Genomic DNA, 26,952 nt, shown 5'->3' with positions numbered 1-26,952 from the left:
CTTGCATTTTTGTCAAAATTCAGTTTTATTTTCATTTACTTCTTGTCTTCCTGCCTATTGGTGTCCTATTTAGCAGAAGAGATGGATGAAAGTATTTGGAAGAAAACAAGATGTGAGTGTGGCAAAAAACCTAGTTACATCAAAGCCTACAGAATACCAAATTATGGGTTTATTTTTACCTACTTTTTATGATCAGTACAGATAGAAGCCTCCAAATGGTAACAAGACACAAGTAATATCATGAAACAAGTGAGAATTATTTTGCCTAACTTTTCAAGATACTGCATTGTACCATGAGACATGTTTTTAGATACTTAGAACTGAGTGTGAAATGAATATCCTGAACATTTACATTTTAATTATAATCATGGTAGGTAAAGTCCTTTTCATCGTGTATTAAATTAAGTTAATGAACTTGGTGAGCAGAACTTGAACGAATCATCAGTTTCACTCCAATTCATTATAAAAGCTAGGGCTCGTTAATTCAGATTTCTATTTTACTTTATTTAAAGGAAGAGCAAAAAGTTTACTTCCACTAACCGCTCAGCTTGTTTCTTTACCACATAAGTGGTCATCTCTACGTTACAAATCACAGTCAGCGTGCAGTTTGGCATCTTACTATTTGTGTTTCTAATCTAATTCAGACCTGACTGCACTTTACAAAATGGTGAAAAGTTTCTCTTTCCCTCTGTTTCTTTTTCTTTGCTTCTTTACTTCCATAGTCTCATTGAGGCATAATTGATATGTAATAAATCCCACATATTTTTTTAAAAATATTTATTTATTTATTTATTTATTTATTTATTTGATAGACAGAGAGAGATCACAAGTAGGCAGAGAGGCAGGCAGAGAGAGAGGGGGAAGCAGGCTCCCTGCTGAGCAGAGAGCCCGATGTGGGGCTCGATCCCAGGACCCTGAGATCATGACCTGAGCTGAAGGCAGAGGCTTAAACCACTGAGCCACCCAGGTGCCCCATCAATCACACATATTTAACATGCATGATTTGATGTTTTGACATACACAGGTATACAGACACACACACACTGAAGAAACTATCGGCAAAAGCAAGACAGTGAACATACCCATCACCTGATAAAGTTTTCTTGTATCCCTTTGTCACCCTTCCCTCACCACCCCCCCACTCCCATCCCCAAGCAACCGCTGATCTACTATGAAAGTATTCTTTATTCTGATAGTTTAGTATCGTGGATTCTGATTTTTATAAGGATATAGGAATGTCCAGTTTAAGGTGTTGAGTGTACAGGTGGATCAGCTTTATACAGTAAGCAGAACAGCATGAATACACTTCAACCAAGTAGATATAAGCTAAACAAATCCAAAATAGAATAAATATACTCTTTAATACTGATAGGAGCCATTTGATAACTATGGTAAACTAATGTTTGTTTTGACTGTTTTATTGACTGTTTTCAAGTAACTACTCAGAAACAGATCCTGGCACCTTTTATTTTCCCAGGGTAAAAAGACCATTGAGTAAAATCAAAATTCCCACCCTTACATGAAGATGTGTATTTGTGGATCAGTGCATAATGGATAGAAAAACTAAAGTAAATATTTACCCTCTGAAATCTGGGTCTGGTTGTTATTAAATGTTAAGGAATTCCCATTAGGTGGTATGAATTAGTCTTCATTTCTTAACCTTTTTTTTTTCTTCTCTTCTTCTCCTTATTCTCATTTTGGCCAGAGGCTGGAAAACAAGTACTTTATGGTGTTATTATAGTCACTGCACGCTTTCTAGTGAAGAGACAAAGGGCTGAGCAGCCTATTTCTGTCCTAGGCATGGGAGTGAGGAATAAAGTTATGTTGGTCTCTGTGTGTGTGTTTCTGAAGAAATATAATGAGAATAGAAATAGAATTCCATAGCTGGTGGTCTTATGTTTCTCAGTAAAGTAACAATAACACTTACAAAGTTGTGTTAAGGTGGAGAGGACATGCATAGAAGAATCCTGGTACATAATATGTAGTACTCAAATATGTTAGTTCTTGTTATTACATAAAAACCTTTATATTTTAAGGCTATTTGAATCAAAATGTATAAATACCTCCCAACCCCAACCTACTTGCCCTTTAGAAAATGGTTATTGATTTTTGAACTCTGGAAGCTACAGCCGTATCTGTTCAAGAAAATCTCCCGGATTGGCAGGCTATTGAGTTAGCTGCCTGGAAACAGCCATGAGTGGGGTCACTTCTGATTAGAAGTGACATCTAAGACTTTTTAAAAATGAGTTTCTTCCCAGCCTGCTCATGTACTCCACTTTATTGTTTATAGAATTGCAAGCCCTTTTACTTAAAATAGCACAGACACTGCATTTACTTTCTGGTGACAATTAATACAATTAAGAATAATTAAAAGTTCAGGCACTACTAATTCCCTCATAAAGTGTCCTTGAAGCGGATACATCTATGAGGGTTTAAAATGACACTAATTTCACACGGTATGCTGGCAGTTCCTCATCCTTGAATTATTTATCTTTTGTGAGGCGGTAAGGACAGAAATTGAGAGTTCCAGGACAGGCAAGTACATGATTTAGGATCTGACAAAAGTATTGTTCTGGTGGGGATGGGGAGGGGGGATTCCCCTGGTCCTTCCCTATAGTAATTCATAAAGCACAGATTTAAGATAAAATCTTTGTATATAACCACGTAACAAGTTATGTGGTCTGACTTGTGGAGATGGAGGCTGCCCCCAAATCTGTTTCCAACCACCTGTCATGGAATGGTGGAATGAGTATTTTATTTCTTAGAATTGTCAGATTCAAAGATCAGATTTTAAGATTCTTCTTAATAGTACAGATATTTCTGAGAAGAGATAGGAACTCACATTTATTAGACAACTACTATCTGAGTTATGTTTATATTCATTATTATGATTCTGCAAAATGCTGGCCCAGTGCCCTAAAAGAGTTCAGTTACCAGGAAGCCTGACTTAGTGTCAGGTTGAGGAAATGTCAGTAGAGGATAGTAATGTCATGTGTGTGGGGCGGGGCGGGGCAGGGGGTCCTTAGAGAATTCAAAATCAAACTTAGAGAGGCTTCCTCATTTTGCCCTGCATGTAACTGCTCAGAGGTTCTGTTTATTTGACCACTTTGAGGTCACATGGGGTAGCATAACTTTGGACATAATCATGTTGATACGGACATGTCTGTCAACCCAACGGAGAAGGTGAGAATTGAGGGGAGGCTGTGTATTTAGTCTAATGCTTGTGCAGAATTTGCCTTCCCTTCCACTGACCTTCACCGGTCTTCATTCAGTAAAGCTTCCCATCATGGCTTACTCTGTGATCTTCTCATTTCCTGCATGCTTTAGGGAGGGAGGTCTGTGTGGAAATGTCTTGTGTTATCAGACTAAAAGGAAGTCATGGATTCTGAACTAGCTATTTTAGTTCAAATATTACATATTTCTTGTTTTTCTCTTGAGAATGTTTTCTTGATTTTCTGGCAGAATTCAAGATGAATACAGAAAACAAACAAACCCTTAAGATTCTCTAAACAAGGGTTTCTCCTACTAAGATTTTAAAATATTTTCAAGTTTCTTCTCATCTGTTTTATGAATTTAGACATTCTAGCCAGGTCAGAACATTCTTTTAAATGTCTTTTTTTTTTTTTTTTCTATTAACTTTTGATTATGGTAGTCCCTATTAAGTTAGCTTGGTGGGAATATTTTAATAATTTAATATTGACTCTTAATAGGATTTCTGGTACAAAAGTCAAGGCATCTGACCCTGAATCAGAATGAAGGTACCTGGTCAAAACTGTTAACATTGACCATAAGCGGGGGTTTTATGTATTTTCTGTTACTGAGATGTTCGGTGACTGGAACAGGCTGAGTGGCATATTCTTAGTATGATGACTAAATATCCCATTTATTCTCTTTTAATCCAAAAAAAGTTAAAACTCAACCCCAAAGTCTATTCAGAAAAGTCCTTTAATGGAAGATTCTGCTTTTTAATAAAAATATTTATGAAGGAGAGTAAGTCACTAGATTATATAAAGCACAACAGGTTTTTAAGAAAGCTTTCTTATGAAAGTAAGTTGGACCAGTACTGATATTTGGGATAATGCATCCTGAGTTCATTCCCATTTGGAAATAAAGAAACAACTACCCTTTGAGATACAGGTCTTTTGGTCATGAACTCATGGGATCTAAAGCCATAAATCACTTCTAGACTAGAGAAATTAAAACTGCACTAAGTTGAAATGGAATTTTCTCTAATAAGAGAAATTATGAGCTAATTATGAGCTAATAAGCTCAGTGCTATAGAGTAACTTAAGAAAGAAAAGCTTAAGAGAGCTCATAATTAAAATGGTGATCTAAAAATTCTGATAAATAAGAAAATCTCCAACCTTGTTTTTTGCTTTCAGTTCTTGAACTCAGACACTATTTGCTTTCTTTCCATTTCCTTACCCGACCTCCAGGCCTGTTTTTCCAGTCATGTTCACGTATGAAGTGTGTTGACCTCTTATTATGTAGATAGTAGGCTAAAATAAAGTAACGTGCATTCTCATTTAATCCTTACCGTCATCCTGTAATGTACGAGAGGGTGAGCTCTGCTGGAGGAAGTCTGAGAGGATGGATGGTGTGCCATTTTTAGGCCAAAGCTTTTAGGAAGTGGGTAATCTACACTCCATGTTCTTTTCCACTTTTTCCAACAGGGTGAAGATTACAAAAATGCCTTTCAAGATACTGGAGCCGCAAGGCAGAAGAAGACTTTGTTGCCAAGGAGAAAATCTGTCCCCAGACCAAGGAGCTCCTAAAACACTTCCTCTTGTGTGTGACCCTGGTACTGTTTGAACTTACTTGTTAAGGCAGTAGTATTATAGTAATGTATGCTTATTTTCATTGTTTCCTTGCTTCCTTTCTCCAGACTTTATAACATATTCTGTTAGGACCTCTTAACTCTCTTCCTGTTGATGTAACATAGAAGATACAAGTTTCTATTTGTTATTAGAGTAGTTGTTCTTATTATCTTTCTTCCACAAACCTTTCCATAAGTTTTGACACATGCTATTTATACTGATTATGAAATAATGCTAATTTATGGTTATCCCTACCTTGAGAAAAGAGGTGAAAAGTTTAATATGTCTTAATCATTTTGTTAAAAAGTTGCTGATAGCCTTTTCAGTACATATAATTAAGAATGCAAAATGAAGATTCAGACTTAGACACATATTTTGTAAAGACACTGTATGTGTAAATGATTAGTTTACTACTTGGTCATTTAAAGAAAATGTGGTGCTTTTCACCAGTTCCAAGCTATGAAATAAACACTATGTATGAGTAAATTGGGATTTTATTCCTTAAGTGACACTAGCTGGATGACATTGACCAAGTCCCTTACTTTCAGTCAAACTTAGCTTCAAAAATATGGAAACATTTGATAACACTTACTCAGTGTTATCTCTCTATCCAAAAATGGCCTTGGTGCTCTCCATGTATTAATTCATTTAATCTTTAGTAAAACACTATGAGATAATACTACTTTGGCCCCATTTTACAAGAGGGAAACAGAAGAACATATATTAGAATTATGTGACAATAATCACTGAGCTCACTGGTAGCAAATTGGAACTTTGAACTGCCAGTCTATCTCCTGAGTAAATATTATTAATCAGTTTATTAGTGCTTTTCAAGCAGGAGTTCATCAGAATCATCTGGAAAGCTGTTATAAAACACAGATTTCTGGGCCTCACCCTCAGATTTTCCGATGTGGTAGGTCTAGGGTAGTACCTGCGAATTTGCACTTCTGACCAGTTCCCAAGTGACGCTGCAGCTACGGACCCAGGTGCCACAGGGTGAGAAGCATTCTCAGAATTTTGTATTTAAAAACATAATCGAAGGTTGAGGTTCTTGGGTGACTCCGTTAAGTGTCCCACTCTTGATTTCGGCTCAAGTCACGATCTCAGGGTCATGGGATTGAGCTCAGCATCAGGCTCTGCACTGAGTGTGGAACCTGCTCACGATTCTCTCTCTCCCTCTCCCTATGAGGCTTCCCCTTCTCTTAAAAAAAGACAACACATGGTTGAAGGTCTATCAAAATGGTTTTTTGTCTTTTTCTTTAGAGTCATGAAATACTTTAAATTAATTAAAGTATTGAAATGAAAGAATTGTCTTATTTGAGCTAGAAAGTATAGTAATTATGTGATAATTCATTTTCTTAGCTGATTACCATTTGAATCACACTCGTACTTTAACATTTTATGTTCATCTTTGGAAACACTTTAATTCTGGTTTACATGCAAATTTATGTGGTCAGGTTTTAGTACTTGCCACCTTGTTCTATTTTTTAAAGTTTTCTTGGGAAAAAAACAAAACAAAACCAAAAACCACTTCTTCCCCCCAACAGCTTATACTGTGTGGCTATCTGACAAATTCTGTTTATAATCTTTGAATTAAATTTTGGATGTCATGTTTAATTTTCCTTGGATGTTCTTTATAAAATCAAAGATGAATTTTTGAAGAGTTTAAAAGGAGATATAGAAAGTAGAGATAGAAAGCAATACCAAAAACATGTGAGAAAAAAACATGAAAAATAAATTAAGAGAATCTATAGACTATAGAGGAACATATTTAAAAAATGCAAATATAAATAAATTTAAAAATCGGTCACATATGCATGTATACATATATATAGGTGTATATACACACATATATAGTGATTTAATACACAACATGCTTTCATGTATTGAAGCTGCCATGTAAATTGTAGAACATTTTATGTTGGGTCTTTTTCATCAGTTCTATTATAAGTTTTAGTTTATTTTCCACTGAGAAACTTTGATCCCTATTGCCTTAGGTTACAAGTGAGTAACTCTGAATAGAAACTGATGAAATAGAGACATTAAAGCTTGTTGATTTTTCTAATGTTAAGAGTTTCTGTTTTAAGGATCCAAGAAGAATGTTCCTTAGGATCGTTTGTCTTCCAAAGCATCTGTGGCTTTGGAATCATGCACAGGGAGAGAAATTCTCAAATAGGAGAAGGATGTGGGTTAGAATGGCCAAGAAAAAAAAAAAAAAGAATTAAAAGGTAAAGTAAGTGAAAGGACCATGTCCTAATTAAAACCACTTTTCTATCTTTCAAAATCCCCCAAATGCACACAGATGAAAGCAGGGCTGCTTGTTTTATTAGTTGCCTAGCCAATCAATACCATCCTGGAAGCAACAACTGTATAAACACAAAGCCTCCAGCAAAGGCTTTGTAGAGCCACCTGCACTCTGATCTAAACTGAACCCGAGTGACATTTCAAACATTCTCATGAGAAGTTTTCTGCTTTCTCAGGATACGACATTCCACATTGCCCATGAGTTTATTGAAGTATGTTCAGCAGCATTTTCTTATTCTGGTATGTCTAGTGCAGTGTTTTCTAATCATAGCTGGAAAAAGATTTCAGCCTTGATACTGAACATACAAAGTTCAGCTGAAAGGCTGTACTCTTTTCAAAGAACATGTAAGGAATTACATCTGCCCTGATGATTACTATTGCATGTGTTCCTAATCAGTATCATTATATCTTTCATTTTTTTCCACATTAAGATAGCGACTAACAAAGTTGTATTTTGTTATGACATTTATCTTCTTGTGTACTACTAGAGTCAGGCAAAATAGGTACTATAGCAACTCAAACCAAAATGTGCTTAAAATAATTAGTACAAACTTTCAGAATATGTTCTTTGAACAAATCTAAAGCATTATCTGCTTGTTATTGCCCAATAGCTTAGTGTGATTGGAACTTTTAGTTAAAAATTGTTTATAGTTTAAAAAAAGTATTTAACACTCAATAACACTTTCTCTTTGCCAAATATTGTGGCAAGATTTTACTCATTGACTTATTTGTTTTATTATTTTATTATTACTTGTTTTATTATTTTATTATTACTTAAGTTTTATTCATTGACTTACTTTGCTAACAGAGCAAAGTAAGTATTGTCATGATTTTATGAGGAAAGTTAGAAAAGTTAAGCAACCTTCCTCAAATCCTACCATCAGTAGGTGTCTGAGCTAGAACTTGAATAGGATTTTTTTTACACTCACTGCTAATTTCAGTAGCTACACATTAACAGTTGAGTTGATGGTCTATTTTTTGAATTTTGGCCTTTTTTTACTTAAGATAAATTGTGTGGTAATTATCCATTTGTAGTACCTAAAAAAAATCCATAACTGCTAATTAAAATAAAATCAACTAAAAAGAAAACTTAAAGGACATCCAGCCATCAATTAAAATAAAGTACAGCATTAATTGCATACATTTAAGCATTTTTGCATCATAACTACCCTTATATATGAGGCCACTAAGATTTTGTTATATATTAAATAAAATATCTCAATTAAAATACATCTTAGCTATTATCTTCATAAAACTTATAGTTTTACTTGTATATTAGTGAAGTGGGTATTCATTAAAGAAAATGTTGGTTAATTGAATTTACTGGGTATCAGATTAATTCATTGATTATTATTCCATTAATGATGAATGGATTAACTGATTTATTAATTCACTTATAAGCATAGGAAACATGGCAATAAACATGATAGGTTCAAACCTCTCTTCCATAGAGTTTATATCCTAGCAGAGGACATATATGTGACAGCAACCAACTAGAGAAATAATTATTTAATTAAATTTGATGTTAACAGGTTGAAGTGCAGAAAGCTTAGAAAGCATTGACCCCAATACTTGACCTGGGGTGGAGAAGGGGTCTGGTAAACTTTTGAGGGAATGATAGTAAACTAAAATATGGATTATAAAGAGGATTTAGTTGGTAAAGGGAGAAAAATAAAGAATAGCAGAAGTGTTATCCTACTTAATTCTCTTCATAAATATGTACCTGTATTATTAACATCATGAAAGGCCCAAGTTTTGTGGGAGAGACAGGAAGCTCCTAAAATTTGGGGAAAGAAGCTTCTTAAGAAAAAGACAAGAAGATCTTCCTTTTATAAAATTTTACAGAAATAAAAGACTTTATGATCACATTGTAAAGGCCCTCCCCAGGGCCTCAAAAGGAGTCCATTGGTCCTTCTGAGGGGTGCTGAGGCTTAACCTTCATTTTCTTTTTTTTTTTTTTTTAAGATTTTATTTATTTATTTGACAGAGAGAGATCACAAGTAGGCAGAGAGGCAGGCAGAGAGAGAGAGAGGAGGAAGCAGGCTCCCCGCCAAGCAGAGAGCCCGATGCGGGACTCGATCCCAGGACCCTGAGATCATGACCTGAGCCGAAGGCAGCGGCTCAACCCACTGAGCCACCCAGGCGCCCTTAACCTTCATTTTCTTATGGTAATTTTACCTTAGGTGACTGCCCCATTTTACAGATGATGAAACATAAGGCAGTAAGTGACTACATCTGTATTCCTATATAGGTCTTTCTGATTCCTGAAGAATTGTTTCTAACAACTCTATCATACTTTGTCAGATACTTCATTAGCAAAACCAGAAATTATATGAGAAGCTTAGGCATGGCAGTGGATATGTTTTATACATTTCTTTGTTCACCTCAGCATAGCTCCAACAAATGGAGTAAAATATGTATGCCAAACTCAGTCAATTTTAAAAAGTTCGTGTCCTTGAATATAATAAATTTTATATAAGAGTGAGCAGTGGTACAAAGGGCTCAGGGTGAGGGATGCACTAGGGAAGGGTGGGTGTTGGAGGAGGCTTTGAGAGAGGAATCTTGCCAGATGAACATGAACAGTCTCCTTGAATTCACAGAAACAAACACCATCTCTCATCCTGAACAATTCTTTGGTAATGTGGATCCAGGAAGAATAGCTAGAAAATTATCCTGCCCTTTCTTTGGGAAACTGGTGATGACCTGAAATAAGACAGATCATGAACCATGTGTAAGTGAACTTCCTCACCTTCAGTCTACTGTAAAAACACGGTGTGTGGTTAATGATATACCTGATTTATACATGAATATTCCAAGAAACTCTTTCCAACAGTACAGCATACTTTCTACCTCTTCTACCCAGTATCCAATTCACTTTACCTATTTGCTGGTGACTGAACTTCTTTCAACTAGGGGCAAAGGTTTCCATTTCACTAATTGAAAGAGAGGCTCAGGAAGTCAATGCTAGAATACTAATTAATAAGGTATTTTAGCTAGAGCTCATTTACCTTAATCAGAGATAGTAGATTCTGTCTGGATGGAATCCATCTAGAAGAATGTTTCAAGAGAAAGAGTGAATGGGAGAGAGAGGGAGAGAGAATCTGAAGCAGACTCCGTGCTGAGCAGAGTCTGATGTAGGGCTCAATCCCACAACCATGAGACCATGATCTGAGCAGAAACCAAAAATTGTGCACTTAATCAACTGAGCTACCCAGGTGCTCCCCTCTTCCCCCCTTTTAAAACAGTCCATCATAGTTAGACAAAACTTATCCCCAGATGATATATATGAAGAACAATCACCTTCAGATTCAGTATGACCAGAAAATCTAATCCAAAATAAATAAAGATGAATCCACACTTACACAAGTGCTAATAAATTTAAAGAACACCAAAGAAAGTGGGAAGATTATAAAAAAAATCCCAGAGTGAAAAGAGAACTCACCTACAGAAGAATAGCAATTAGAATGAAGGATGATCTATCAGCAGCAACTCTGGAATCTAGAATACAGAAAAATATACCTTCAAAGAGCTGAGAGAAAATAACCATCAGCCTCGATTTCCAGCAAAAACACCTTTGAAGATATTTTTCAGAAAAATCAAAGATATTTTCAGAAAACCAGGATTTTTAAAAAAAAATCAAAACATTTCCCGAAAACCAAGATTTTTTTTTAAAAATTGATATTTTCAGAAAAAAAAAACATTCACTACTAAAAGACTCTCATTTTAAAAAAATTTCTAAGAGATATTTTTAGGAAGAAGAGATTGAGTTTCCATGCAAAAAGGAATACGGAATGAAGATAACTAAGACTAGCTGACAAAACAATAATGATTTCCATACATAATATATAATTATAACATAAATTAATGCCCTGTTTCCAAAAAGTTTTTCAGTTTATCAGACCTCCAATATATTGATGCTGATACTTTTTCACTGCCTCTTCTTACTTCCATAGCTTAATCATTACAAATACTACTATGCAAATACTGCTATGCACATACCCTTGTCTTTTGACTTCACTTATTTCTTTGCACCGTAGTAGCAAAGCCAGCATGTAATTTGTTTGACTCATCACCAACTCAATACCTGGATCTCTGCAGCTGAATTGTAGGAGAAAGACAAGCTACTATGCTGATTAAATTTGCTTTAAATTAATGACAAAAAACTTAAGTGAGACTTAAATATTGCCTGGCAATCATAGTTTATTTCTATTTTCTATTCCTATGCGTCTATTTTCTATTCCTCTAACACTGTTTTTGCTGACTATTACTTATTTTTCCTCTAGCTGTTCACATCTTTATCATCACCTATCTAGTCTCATTCCCTATTGTTGACATTGCTTCTGACTTCACTGGGAAAATCAAAGTATTTTATTTTTTATAATTAATTAATTATTTTAAAGTTATATTTATGAGAGAGAGAGAGAGAGAGGGAAGAGTGGAGGGGGAGGGTCAGAGGGAGAGAAACTTAAGCAGACTCTGCACTGAGTACAGAGCCTGATATGGGGCTCAGTCTCACAACCCTGAGATCATGACCTGAGCCGGAAACAAGTCGAGTGCTTAACCAACTGTGCCACACAGGAACCACGCAAATCAAAGTATTTTAAAGAAAAATCTGTACACATATGTTTCATCCACAAACTGTCTTCTCATTTAGTCCTATCAGTGGACTCTATATATTCCTATCTGAAACCTCCTCTCCTCTTGTGTGTTAGGTCCCATCCGCTCAAGCTACACAGGGACATCTTTCCAACCAAATTCTTTTCTCTGTTTCCTACATGATCAGTTTTTCTCTTAACTGTGTTGTCCGATTGCATAGAAACATTCTCTCTCTCACACAAACAGAAAGGAAAGGAAAGAAAACCACAAAAAATCTGGACTTTGTTTCCTCTACCAACAACCACCTCATTTCTTTGCTTCTGTTCACAGCCAGTTTTTCTAAAGAACTTTCTGTATTTCATTCTCCAGTTCTTATGCACACACACCCCTTTTTTTGCTCTTAAAACAGAAAAATGCTCTTATTATATGTGTATAGCTTGATTATTTTTCACAAATTGAATACACTTATGAAAATAGCACCCCGGACATAATAATACCTGCACCCCAGAGGCTTTCTTTATGTTCCCTTTGAGAAACAATTGCCTTAAATTGTCAGTTATCCTGATTTTTAACACCATAGAGTTACTGCGTTTACTTTCATTTTTATTTAAAAAATTTTTTTAAAGCCGAACTCGTTCAGCTTTATTTGAAGATATTTTTCATAAACAATTGTGGTATTTCAGGTAGGACATATGCAGACAGTCATTGACAGTATACAACAACTTTCAAACTCCCTTCTTCAATGGGCTATCAAAATCAGAAAGCTACTGTAAAACCCAATGAAGTCTTCAGGTGATGCTCTGAACAGGGAAAGTTTAGCGTGAGGTTTGACAGTTAATGTTTGGCATATTGCTCAACAACTTTTCACAAGCTGACCCTGACTTTCAGGAAAAGAAATGAAAATGTCAGAACTATCAATCTGAAAATCCCATAAGCTACAAAAGAAGCTCTTTTGAAGGATGTCATCTCCATGGTGACACTGCAAAGTCCAGATTGCCTGACACACTGGGAACCATTTTGGGGGGGTCAAGTTCCAACAGGTCTCTGAGCTTAAGGGAGTCAAGTCTATGTTGAAGACAGAGGGAGAAGAGGATATAAAAAATGAATTTTAGTTTATCTACACCCTAAGGCAACTGTGCCAAAGTGGCTGACGTATGTAAAAATCAAGGAATCCCTCCTCCTGGGTACCAAGAGGAAGTTTCTCAAAACTAGAAGAGAAAGGTGCTTTTCTCCACTGTATCAGTCTAGCTTCCGAGATACTGTTAGTGACATCTGCTCTTCCCCACAAACAACAATGAAGTGTCCTGTCTGCTAATGTCATAGCTTTAAAAAAAAAAAAAGGAAAACAAAATTCTGCATTTAAAAAATATTTTATTTATTTATGAGAGAGGAAAAGAGAGAGCAATGGGGAGGAGCAGAGGGAGTGGGACAAGGAGACTCCACACTGAGCACAGAACCCAAGGCGAGGCTCATCTCAAGACCCGAGATCACAATGTGAGACAAAACCAAGAGTCTAACATTTACCTGACTGAGCCATGCAGGCACCCCCAAATTCTGCAATTTTATTAGATTGATTAAAAAGAGAATTTCCAACTACACAGTCACCAGAAGTACAGTTAACAAACATGCGCACACTTCATTTGGTATCTCCTACTTTTCTTTCTATAAGTAGAGTTACTCTTCTGTTTCTGCCTTTTCATGCTTAAATTATGATATATACATTTTAAAATCCACAAAGTGTCATTTAAATAAGATGCAATGCCACCCTTGTTGTTAGTCTTCCACCAAAAGTGTTCTCGTCAAGTCATACATAATCCCACATTGCTCAATTCATTAGTCAAATATCACCCTATCTGACCCTCTGATCTTTCTTTTATTTTGTATGTGTTCTTCTTTGTTTCCCTGACAGAATACTTCTGTCTTGCAGTTTTCCTCCTTCCTTCTGCCTCATTTTTGCTGGTTCCTTCTTTTCTCAATTTTCCCTCATTGTTCATGTGTCCCAGGCTTCATTTCTTGGTGGGTTAAAGCCTCTGCCTTTGGCTCAGGTCATGATTCCAGGGTTCTGGGATTGAGCCCCGCATCGGGCTCTCTGCTCAGCAGGGAGCCTGCTCCCCCCTCTCTCTGCCTGCCTCCTCTGCCTACTTGTGATCTCTGTCTGTCGAATAAATAAATAAAATTTAAAAAAAAATAAAAAATAAAAAGTAAATTAAAAACATCAGAGTGATACTGACTCCCAGATTTATATCTCAGGCCCAGGAGTTTTCCCCTGAAATCCAGATTTGTATATGCAATGATATACCCAACAGCTCCACTTGGATGCCCAATAGGTATACTAAATCCAATAGGTACAAAATTGAGTTCGATTTTTATTCTCCACAACCTGATCCACCTAGAATGTTTTCCATCTCATTATTAGCAGCTTCATTCTTCCAGGTGCTTAAAGTCAAATACTTGGAATTAACCTTGACTCTTTGTCTCACAACATATCTAATTTGTCAGCAAATTTGTTCACCTTAAATAAAACATGTGGAGGAACACAGACTATTTCTTTTATTATTATTTTCTAATTAACATCCAGTGTTATATTAGTTTCAGGTGTACAATATAGCGATTCAACAACTCTGTACATTACTCAGTGCTCATCACAATATTAAATCTCTTTCACCAATTTCACTCATTCCCCACCAACCACCCCTCTGGTAACCATCAGTTTGTTTTCTATCGTAAAGGGTCTATTTTTTGATTTGTTTCTTTTTTCCTTTTATTCTTTGCTTTGTTTCTTAAATTCCACATGTGAGTGAAATCATATGGTATTTATCTTTTTCTGATTTATTTCATTTAGTGTTACACCCTCTAGGTTCATCTGTGTTGTCACAAACAGCTTGATTTCATTTTTTATGGCTGAGTAATACTCTACTGTGTGTATAGATAGATAGATATAGAAGTAGATATATAGATATGACTCATTTTCTTTATCCATTCATCTGCCCATGGATACTTAGGTTACTTCCATAATTTGGTTATTGTAAATAATGCTGCAATAAATATAGAGGGGCATTTGTTCTTTCAAATTAGTGCTTTTTGTATTCTTTGGGTAAATACTCAGTAGCAGAACTACTGAATCATAGGTAATTCTGTTTTTAATTTTTTGAGGAACCTCCACTTGTTCTCCACAGTGGCTGCACCAGTTTGCATTCCCATCAATAGAGAACAAGGGTTCCTCTTTCTCCACATCTTCCCCAACACTTGTTGCTTCTTATATTTTAGACTTTAGTCTTACTGACAAGTGAGGTGACATTTCACTGTAGTTTTGATTTGTATTTCCCTGATGATCAGTGATGTTGAACATTGTTTCATGTGTCTGTGGGCTATCTGTGTGTCTTCTTTGGAGAAATATCTGTTCAGGTCTTCTGTCCATTTTTTAAACTCGGTTATTTGTTTATTTGGTATTGAGTTGTAGAAGTTCTTTACATATTTTGTATATTAACCCTTCATCAGATGTCATTTGCCAATATCTTCTCCTAAGAGAAGACAACTGGAAGGTTGTCTTTCAGTTTTATTGATTGTTTCCTTTGTTGTGCAGAAGTTTTTTTATTTTTATGTAGTCCCAATATTTTTTTTTAATTTTTAATTTTTTATAAACATATAATATATTTTTATCCCCAGGGGTACAGGTCTGTGAATCGCCAGGTTTACGCACTTCACAGCACTCACCAAAACACATACCCTCCCCAATGTCCATAACCTCACCCCCCTTCTCCCAAGCCCCCTCCCCCCAGCAACCCTCAGTTTGTTTTGTGAGATTAAGAGTCACTTATGGTTTGTCTCCCTCCCAATCCCTGATATGAGGAAGTGGTGATGCAACATGGGGGCTTAAGTGGATAGGAGAAGAATAAATGAAACAAGATAGTCCCAATATTTTTGCTTTTGTTTTCCTTACTTCAGAAGCATATTTAGAAAATCACGGCTATCGCTGATGTCAGAAAAATTATTGCCTGTTCTTTCTTCTAGGATTTTCATGAATTCAGGTCTCATTTTTAGGTCTTTAAACAATTTAGGGTTTATTTTTGTGTGTGGTGTGAGAAACTGGTCCATTAAGGTTTTTGCATGTTGCTGTCCAGTTTTCCCAACACCATTTGTTGGAGAGACTATCTTTTCCCCACTACATATTCTTCCTCCTTTGTTAAAATATTAATTGACCATACAAGCTTTGGTTTATTTCTGAGTTCTCTATTCTGTTCATTGATCTAGGTGTCTACTTTTGTGCTAGTACCATACTATTTTGATTTCTACAGCTTTGTAGTAGATCTTGAAATCTGGGATTGTGATGCCTCCAGTTTTGTTCTTCTTTTTAAAGATTGCTCTGCTATTTTGGGTATTTTGTGATTTCATATAAATTTAGGGTTATTTGTTCTAGTTCTGTGAAAAGTGCTATTCAGTTTTTTTGATAGATATTGCATTAAATCTGTGGAATGCTTTGGGTAGTATGGTCTTTTTAACAATATTTGTTCTCCCAATCCATGAGTGTGGAATATTTGTTTGTGTTGTCTTCAGTTTCCTTAATCAGTGTTTTATATATTTCAGAGTACAGGTCTTTCACATCTTTGGTTAAGTTTATTCTTAGATATTTTATTATTTTTTTTTTTGGTGCAATTGTTAATGGGATTGTTTTCAAATTTCTCTTTCTGCTGGCTGCTTCAGAAATGCAAAGAGTTTCTGCATATTGACTTTGTATCCTGCAACCTTTTTAAACTACTGATTCAATTTTGTTGCTGGTAATTAGTGTGCTCAGATTTTTTATGTCTTCTTAATTCAATTTTAGGAGATTATATGTTTTTAGGAATTTATCCATTTCTTTTGGGTTGTCCAATTTGTTGACATATAATTTTCATAATTTTCTCTTATAATTTTTATTTCTGTAGTGTTGGGTTCTCCTCCTTGATTTCTGGTTTTGTTTGAGTCCTCTCTTTTTATCAGTCTGGCCAAAGGCTTATCAATTTTGTTAATCTTTTTAAAGAACTAGTTGCTTGTTTCATTAATTTGTTCTATTGATTTTTTAAAAATTTTTAGTTTGTTATTTTAGCTCTAATCTTTATTATTTCCTTTGTTTTACTGGTTTTGAGTTTTTAGTCTGCTGTCCTTTTTCTAGCTCCATCATGTTGTTTATATGAGATTTTTCTTGCTTCTTGAAGTAGGCTTATTTTGCTATAAACTTTCCTCTTTGAGCTACTTTTGCTACATCCCAAGGATTTTGAACCATTGTGTTTTCATTTCCATTTGTCTCCAGGCATTTTTTAAAATTTCCTCTTTGATTTCATGGTTGACCCTTTCATTGTTCAGTAGCATGTTATTAGGTGTTTACAAACTTGGGATTTTCTATCTTTCTATTGAATCCACTCTTAAAATTTTAAAATGTCCCTTCTAATCTTCAATAATACTTTTGCCTTAAAGTATTTTTCTGATATCTTATAGGTTTTTTGGGGATGGAGGGGTCAGCATATACATGGTATATATTTTCAAAACTTTACACTTATAATTTCTGTGATTTTGATTTTATTTTTAAAGTGTTTCTCTTATAAGAAAAATAGGTATTTTTAATAGACTTTTCTTGTGAGTAGCTCCTCCATTCACATTTTATGCAATTTCTTTTCTAATTGGGTTTAAATCTACTACTTATTATTTGTTTTTCTTGTTTCCCCTCCTTCCTGTCTCATTTTAAATAAAGCTTGTTTTTTAAAAATTATGTCATTTCCCCTTCCATGAACTTGTTAATCATATGATCTTTTATTCTTTCCTGTGATTTTTCTAGACCTACACTGTTCAATACAGTAAATGCTAGACACATGCAGCAATTTAAATTAAATAATGTTAAAATTTCAGTTCCTCCATCACACTTGCCACAATTCATGTGCTCAAAAGTCACATGTGGCTAATGACTGTAAAATAGGACAGCACAGATTATGAAACACATCTATTATTGCAGAAGTTCTATTCAGTAGTGCTGCACTAGGGATTTCAGCATGCATTCTAGACTCATTACAGTTTACCTTAAATTAGTACTATTTCCATTTCCTGGGTAATGCAAGAACACTATGAAACTTTAACTCTATTTAACCCTTATCTGCTTTTGAGATGTTATTCCATAAAGTTGAATTATTTCGATATTTTATCCCCACATGGCTTTGAATATTAAAGACAATGTTTATTTAGAGTTTCTCAAATATCTTTCCTGTTGTTTTTTTATTCCTTTCTATATGATTGTGCCTTTTTTCTGGGATAATATCTTTTCCACTTAAAGAACTCTCACTAGTAATCCCTTATAGCACCTAGAAATATTGCTATATTGTCTTCTGGTTTCCATTTTATCTATTGAAAAATTGGTTGTCACTATTTTATTTTTAAAAATCTGTTTTTATAGATTTTTTCCCCTCCCTTCTCTTTAATTTTCAGAACTTTTACTATAATATAGTAATTACTATAATGCCACCCTTTGGTGGCATTTTTTGTAGATATTTTCCTGATGTTTGCAGATATCTTTTTTTTTTTTTTTAAGATTTTATTTATTTATTTGACGGAGAGAAACCACAAGTAGATGGAGAGGCAGGCAGAGAGAGAGAAAGAGGGAAGCAGGCTCCCTGTCGAGCAGAGAGCCCGATGCGGGACTCGATCCCAGGACCCTGAGATCATGACCTGAGCCGAAGACAGTGGCTTAACCCACTGAGCCACCCAGGCGCCCTGTTTGCAGATATCTTGAAGCTCAGGTGTAATGTCTATTTTCACAATTGGGAAATTCTCAGCCATATTTTTTTTTCAAATATATCTTTAGTCCATTCTCTCTTTCGTCTTCTTTTGCGACTTCAATTAAATGTAATTCTATTTCCCATTTCCCATATATGCTTTCTTCTCTTTCTATTTCTAAATTTCTGTCCTCTTTTCTTTCCATGCTTCATTCTACATGTCTTTCCACTGATATATCTCTAACATGACTAATCTGTTACTAAGTCCATTCATGGAAATTTTACTATTGATCTTTTTCTTTCAATTTTATAGTTTCAATTTAATATATTTTTTAAAAGATTTTATTTATTTATTTGACAGACAGAGATCACAAGTAGGCAGAGAGGCAGGCAGAGAGAGAGGAGGAAGCAGGCTCCCCGCTGAGCAGAGAGCCCGATGCGGGGCTCGATCCCTGGACCCTGGGATCATGACCTGAGCTGAAGGCAGAGGCTTTAACCCACTGAGCCACCCAGGCGCCCCTCAATTTAATATTTTTAATAGTAGTCTGTGTTGTGATAAAATTGGTCCTAAGGCCTAAATGTGTTCCCACCTTGCTTCTGCAAGTCAAGGAAAGGGGAAGGAGTTAGTGTGCCTAACAGAACTGCATTCTCTGACACTTTTTCTTTTCTCATTGACGATGATAATCTCTATATCTGGTAAAATGTGTTAACTAATATATTGAAATGTTGCTTGATGCTACTGGAGGGAGACATTAAAATAGCAATGAGTATTTTTTAATCTACTCTCGGTCTTCTAACATTCAACATTGGGAGCTGTATCACTACGGGCAATTACAAAAATTGCTTCTAACAGCCCAATTCTAGAGATACGACTGTCATTTTTGCTACTTTGCCCAGACTAAATGACCTCAATTCAGAATATTCTGATGTTTCCCTGATGCTCCTAAGACTAGAGTTGTTCTTTTTTTAGAGTAAGATTTATTGAGGTATAATTTACATACAGTATAATTCACTCATTTTAGTATACAATTCTATGAATTTTGACAAATGCACATCACTGTGTGACTGTCACTAAAATCACAATATAGAATAGCTCCACCGCATACAAAAATTTCTTATGCTTATTTGTAGTCAACTTTTTCCTCTCAGCTCCAGCTCCTGGAAAACATTGACCTATTTTTTTTGTCCTTATAGTTTTACCTTTTAGATAATGTCATAAAAATGGAATCATACATTATATAGACGTTTGAATCTGCTTCTCTCATTTAGCATAATGCACTTGATATTCATCTATGTTGCTGGGTTATTATTAGTTTGTTCCTTTTAGCCAAGAGTTTAAATGATATAATCAGCAACTGTCTCTTACTTGAACTCTTTTAAAACTGATTTATAAGTTGGAAGTATATAAATACCTACTTTCAAATCCCTGAGCATAACATCTGTCTGTTTCATTGGAAATTCACAAGGAGAATAAAAATTTAGGAAAAGCAATAAATTAAACTAATTAAGCAATCCAAATTTGAAGAATCTAAATATGTTCATTCTATACCTTTTAAAGTTAAAAATAATGCCTTTATAAGTTTAGACTGTGAGTATATAATCTACAACAAGCATCTGGATCTGCCAAGAATGTTTGTATTCTCTCCATGCTTTCAGTAAAAGTTTAGGTTAGATGATTGAAAATTAAACATTTATCTGATTAATTGTTGGTTGAATAAATATCGAAGGACTTAAGCATTCACTATTCTTTATAAAGTATTGCTGTTATTTTATCCCTCAATCTCATATTGTCTGGTGATAAGAATATACAATCTCAGTCATATGACAATATTTTATTAAATTTTAATTTGATCTTACCTTTTAGTGTAACAAATAGACAGTAGAGTTTCAACTGTAATGCCATGCACGTATCTTTTTTCCAATTGTGTTTTATTTTCATTGATCCCATCACATCAAGTATATGATATTGAGCAGTATGTTTCATCCCTACTAATTGTAACAGGGTTATTCAAATGCATTAACCAGACAGTGCCTGCACATTATATTTGAAGTGAAAAAAAAATGCAGTCTTATGTTTTAATGGAATTTCAGAATTTTTTAATGCTTTCTGTGTTGTGGAATTAATTATACGATCATAAAATATTTTCTCCTCAGAAGGAAGATTTTATAATTTGAGTGAAGAACTCAAAGAGCTCAAGTAGAGAATGATAGGATATTTTAAAAGGAAATCTATATATAAGAATTTTCCTACCACGATGAGATATACCGAAAAACAAAACCCTTTGAGTGGTCCCATCACACAGTTGTTATCACACCATTTTGCAAAAGCATCTTTCCCTTTTTGTCCCCTTGCTGACAAGCCTTGTATATTTTATTTGTATGCAAGTGAATGGCAGTTTATTGTGTCCCAGAGGACAGGGTATTAATGATCATTTGCTTCCTGCTGTGGGGCCTGTCATAATTTTGTAGGCAGAAGAGTGACAGAAGTAACGGCCAATCAGTATGCTAATACTGCCCGAGAATGGGTAGTTAGTCTATTTTAACCAACGGTTTTTTTGCCAAATCCTTAGGTAATTTTCATTAAAAAAATGCAATTTTTGATAGCATTGCAAATTGCTACATGGAGCCATTTGAAGAAACCATATATTTCTTTTGTGTGGCATCAGACTTCTGTCTCAGCAGGTGCCTTCTAGGGAAAAAAAGAAAGACTTCTAATGTGAAAGCCCATTTTGGTCAGCAAGAATCAATCACTAAAACATTCAGCAATTTGTTATATCAATATCTTATCATGGAGAATTCTTTGCAGCATACGGAAATTAAATCTAGTCTCTGACAAGTAAATAGAAGGCAGAATCTTTAAAAATATTAGTTGAAAGCCAAATGTAAAAAATCCTGCAGATTTATACAGTGTGATGCCATTCATTTTTCTCTTTATTGTTCTGTTTCTTCAATTTTAGTGACATTTGTTTTTTTAAAGGAAAAGATATGCCTAAAGATGTTTGCTTTCAATGATAGCATGTAAATATTCAAATATTTTAGTAGCCATTTTATAGCGTACAACCTATAGTGAATGTACTGTTGACTAGGAAAAAAAGAGTTTCTTAGAATGATTTCTGAGTGTTGGCACAGCACGTGAACACATGATTACAGAGGGGATTAGTGGATTAAGGTATAGACAGTTGGTGGCCTTAAGGCAACAGATAAAAGAGCTCCACTTTCTCTCCATGAAATCACATTTTATTTTTACCCACATACAAACAATGCCAGATATGTAAACTAATAAAACAGAATTATTTTGAGACCACTATTTTCACTTAAATATGTTCATCATAGAAAACAAAACAATAATAAAAAAACAATAACAATTTCACAGATGCATATATCTGCATGAAATACAAGGTAATATAATTTAACATCACAAATACGTTTGAGACACTCTGATTTACCCCTGGGGCTGGAGAAAGAATTTTTTTCTGTATGTTAAAGTTTGAGCTTAGTTATTTCAAAATACAGACTTATTAGACTATGGTGATGATCAATGCTATCACCAGAAAAATATGTTTATTATTTTTTAATAAAAATTAAGTAGATATCATATCAAATGCAATTTTACTTTTTGGAAAACAGAGAAACCTTGTTTGCTGCCTGCTGTTTTTTTATATATGCAAATCTTTATACATTACAGAAAAACCTAGCTGCCTTCTACAATCCCATAAACATTTTGCTGTTTTATGAGATGTTTGTAATAAATGTGATTGATGATTTTTTTTCACAATTGCCTATTAGAAATACACTATTTTGTGATTAAATACTTAGAGATAACTCAATTCCAAGTCATGAGAATACAGGCTATGAAGTGACATGGATACCAAAATACATGTTTAATCTAGTATTTAAATTTACTTGTATATTTATTTTAGATAGTATTTTTCCTAGTTCACAGAGATTTTGCATTTCAATCAATTGCAAACCTATCTAAAAAAAATAGTGTGGCTTGGGGCAGGGAAATAGCTTTAAGCTGCGCACACATATAGTCACAAGGGTGAATAGCTATAATTATATTGGAGTGCATCCAAGAAATCAGCTATTCTGTTTACACTTATTGCCTCTTCAAATTTATGTGCACCTCAAGCAAACATACTGTAAATTGATTTTAATACTAAAAATTGTTGACCTTAGTATCATAGTTTATTGACTATTTTTCATGTTGTTGTTATCTTCCCCAAATTTAAAATTTAAATAAATAAATTTAAAAAATAAAATTGATAATAATTTATTATAATTTCAAACTATAGCTTTCCTCTTTAAGAGTCAAAAAGCCCATTGACTTACTGTGGTAAAAGTCAACTCATGAAAACATAAAAATGAAGTCTTGTTCTAAAATCCTTTAAAATTAGAATGCTCTCCTGTAGGCTACATTCAGAATGGACTGCTGAGGAGGTCTGTGGAGTTAGCCTGGAAGCAGCGTTGAGCCCCTGCCTAAACATCCACTGTAGGTTGGACTTATAAGAGAATGGATAAAGACAAAATTTGAACTATTCTTGTTTTAGGTGATGGAAGAAGAAATGTCATATTTATCCAGGTATTTGCCAAAGTCCAATTTTACCATTTACGCCTATGAAGTATTTCAAAGATTCTTTTTTCTCCCTTTAATTTACCTTGAAAGAGAGACATTATTGTCTCTTTCCATGTTTAAGCCCAACAACAACTTCTGAATTTTCCTTTGGGTTATACTCTTTTGAATTTCATACATTTAGCATAACAAGGCAGGCCTGAAAATGTCTTCTATCTTAGGTTTGTGATCTGACCCAGAAACCAAACTGGAAGCTTAAGGAAAGGAACCATGGGGTAAGAAACAAGCCCGATGATGGTTTGGGCAGAAAGACTTCCGTGGCTCATCAAGATTCATCTTTCAACAGGTGTGGACACTGGGTTTAGACACCATAGCCATAATTAGTAATAATTTTTTTCCAGTTTAAAAGGGTATGTATGATGTATGTATGATGTATGACATAGTATATGTTTAAGGTATATGATGGGATGACTTGATATTCATATATAGGAATGTTTACCACTATAAGGTTAGTTAACACCTCCTCTACCTCACATAATTATCATTTTGTTATTGTCATTGTTATGGTGAGAACACAAAATCTTTATCCTCATAGCAACTTTCACACATACAGTTCAGTATGGCAGTAATAAATTTTACTTCCCCATGGATTCAGCTGTTTTGCATATATCTTTTTTTTTTTTTTTTTTAGTTACTGAGCAACAGCAGCAGTAGATATTTGCAAAAGATTTTATGTTAAATATCTCTCCATTTCTCTTTAAGTAACAGAAGGCCATGCCCTTTGTTTCCATATTTACTAAGAGGATGTCCTTATACACTATCCTGGAAGAAGAGCTACAAGTCAGTTAATACGTCCTTCCCTTACCATAATCATTTATTCAAGATAATGTAATATTAGGGGTATCTACTTGGCTTGGATTTGAAGACTGTTCAGCCATTAATGAACTGAGTAACTGGGGCAAGTTACTTAACCTCTTTTGGCACCGGTATCTTAATTTGTGATTCAGTAAAATAGTAGAATCTACATTACAGGATTATTTTAAAGATTAAAGAAGCAAAAAAGCATAGCTAGAATTTTAAATAATATCTTTTACATATTATGTGCTATATAAGCATTTGCTTTTAATAGTACTAAAATCCATTTATTCAGTCACTCATGTAGTCACTGAATCTATCCACCTTTCTACTGTATTATTAATTCATTCTGGCACAAAGCTAAGCACGGCAGAGGATTCTGTAATGCATATACAGGGTGGCTTATGTCACTGAAGAGTCAGTTGTCTGATAGGAGAGTTAATATAAATGCCAATCTGTAACACATGATTAAAAATGGTAGGTACTTAGACAATATTGTGAGCGTTTAGAGGAAGAAAAATAAACTACAATTTATTATGTCATAATGTCAGGCTCTGTGCTAGGCACTTACATACACTACCTCATTAATCCAGATCCTAGATGGGATGAAAAAGATTTTATCCTGCAAATGATGATTAATGAGTCAAAAAGAACTGGTTGGTTTTGAATTTAAAGAGAAAGGAGAAAATCATTCCATTTTGAGAAGTGTGCATACACTGTAACACATAGGCCAGGACAGGGAAAAGACAAAACAGCTCTGTTTGGTGAGAACAGAATTTGCAAGGAAAGAAATAGCTGCTGTGCCATCACCCAGGGGTTCTAGAATAATGTAAGGGAGACATTCCAATGTACCAGCAGTGTATATTAGATTAGTATAATAGAAAATGTGTAAATAGATTAGTAAATAGATTAGTATATTAGATTAGTATAAATGGAAAATGTGACAGCAAATACGCAAAATAAAATAATACAGATATTTTTATGCAATGTGTTTGATTATAAATATTTTCTGCCAAACTAAGTGTTGGGAAGGCAGTTAATAAATTTATCATTTTTATAAAAGTCTGATTTTTAAAAAAGTTTTTGTTTGGTTCTTGTAGGAAGACAATTATCTATGAATATTTCACATTTCTAATTTGAGAATAGTTGAACAAGGAGATATTCCAGATAGTAAAGTTTATAGACATCTGTCCTCCAGACATGGTTCAGGGTAGTAAAGATAGAAACATCTCTTCCACATCTCCAGAAAATATTTGCCAATATTACAGAGTGAAGATAACATTCCTCTTTCCCTGGGGGAGAGAGAGTTGAGAAAATCATTAGCAGCCCTATATATGATCAATTTCTTAATTTTTAAGTTTCCTCTTCTATAATGCTCCCCATTGCATGTGCAAGTACACTCTGGCCCCTAATACATTGTCCTTCAGGGATTGCAGCTTGGGAAACAAACACAAAATGTTGCTATAGCTGCTGCTTTTGCTTTCAGTAATAAGTGTTTGTTTCTGACCCATAGGTTTTATGTTTTCTGTAGATAAAATATGTTATCATGCCATACATTTATATATATATATATATATATATATATATATATATATATATAAAACTATATATAACACATATATAGTATTTGTGTTATGTGTGTATGTATATTTTAAATATATATATATATATGAAAGTGACCTATTAGCTTATAAATAGGGTACATTTTCAAACTCTTTACAGTTTCTGACCCTAACAGTTCTTGTCACAGAGACTGTGTCACATAGTATCTCAATCCATCCTTCCCTCCCCAGCACTCAGCTAATCTGTTTTCTATCCTTTTCCATAGAGATGTGGCCTTGTAATGAAGTATTACCAGTGGAAGATACAGAAGAAATGGTATACCATTTCTAGGGTAAGAAAGTTAAGAACAGACAAGTCTTATCTATGCACTTTCTCTTTTCCTTCCTGCGGACTCTGGAAACTTTGTTGAAGATGGAAGCATCTCAAGATGAAAGGGATCTGTGTCCTGACAGACCCTGTGGTCCAACTATATTGGACTGTGGTATGATCAAACATTGTCAAGCTGCTAAAATCTTCCAATTGTTCGTTATAGAAGTTAATCTCCTTTGACTTTGAAGATTTGATTTTAAAAAATCTCACTGGTCTCCTTTGCAGAATACTAGAGAAAAATTCATTATTCTGTCACCTGGTAAGTAAAGAGAAAGGACACACATATACTTTACTTTCTTGTACCTGTAGGGGTTTGGTTAGCCAGAGGGAGCCGTTTGGTTGTAAATTTAAGATTGACCCCGCCACTCCCAGACGAACTTGCTTGCAAACCCCGGATATAAGAGCAGGCCAAGCTGGATGGAGACATCCAATCAGTGAGGCGCACACATATTTGCTATGGTGAATTAGAATTCAATTGGCCACCATATTGCTGACGACGGTGACTGGGAAGTTTTCCCTGTGTGTTACAATCTCATTGGCCACCTGTGTGTGGGCTGGGATCAACCACCTCTATAAAGGTTAGTCTGTGAGGCAGGGGAGGAGTAGTAATAGCCTGGGGTCGTCGGGACCAGCATTGTTGGAGAGTGTCATGGGGAGCCTGGGGATCTTTGGAAGCGGTCTCGCTGGGAAGCATTGCAGCCAGGAGCATCGTGGTTGGGTAGGGGAATCGTTGTTGGGTAAGGGAATCGTTGTCGGGTAAGGGAAGTTGTCAGGGTCAGTGTCCTGGTCGTTGTTCCCTCTTTGTAAGAGACAGCCCCTACTGGTTGGTTTGATTTTCGATGCTTGGTGCAAAATAAAGCTTTGCTTGACTTTCGCTTTGTGTCAGTCTCATTCCTTTGATCACAGACCCTAACACACCCTAACAGTACCAAGTGTACTTTAGGGTAACTGAATAGTTAATGAAGAAAAATTCCTCCTTTTAGATGTAATTTACTAATGCTAGATTTAGAATATTAAATGATATTAATGAGTTATGGTTAATTTTTTAGAGATATTATAATTAAAAATAGTCCTAATGCAGGCTGTCTGTGTGACTCAGTAGGTTAACTGCCTTTGGCTCAGGTCATGATCCCAGGGT

General features: G+C 34.9%; 1 long non-coding RNA gene across 3 annotated transcripts in view; it reads left to right on the top strand.

Annotated features, from left to right (window-relative positions):
• The window catches only part of LOC131825031 (uncharacterized), a 69,404-nt gene extending 42,746 nt beyond the window's left edge, over positions 1–26,658 (top strand). For 2 of the 3 annotated variants that reach the window (XR_009351095.1, XR_009351093.1), the window contains 4 exons: positions 4,674–4,801; positions 9,722–9,852; positions 23,249–23,373; positions 25,711–26,658. This is a non-coding gene — a long non-coding RNA (uncharacterized LOC131825031). The remainder of the gene's footprint in view (positions 1–4,673; positions 4,802–9,721; positions 9,853–23,248; positions 23,374–25,710) is intronic. The other variant, XR_009351094.1, reaches the window with a different exon arrangement.
• The last annotated feature ends 294 nt before the right edge of the window (positions 26,659–26,952 follow it).

This window comes from Mustela lutreola, chromosome 2 (genome assembly GCF_030435805.1).
Source record: "Mustela lutreola isolate mMusLut2 chromosome 2, mMusLut2.pri, whole genome shotgun sequence".
In the NCBI taxonomy this organism is placed as follows: Eukaryota; Metazoa; Chordata; class Mammalia; order Carnivora; family Mustelidae; genus Mustela; species Mustela lutreola.
This window is presented reverse-complemented; position numbering and strand designations above follow the sequence as displayed.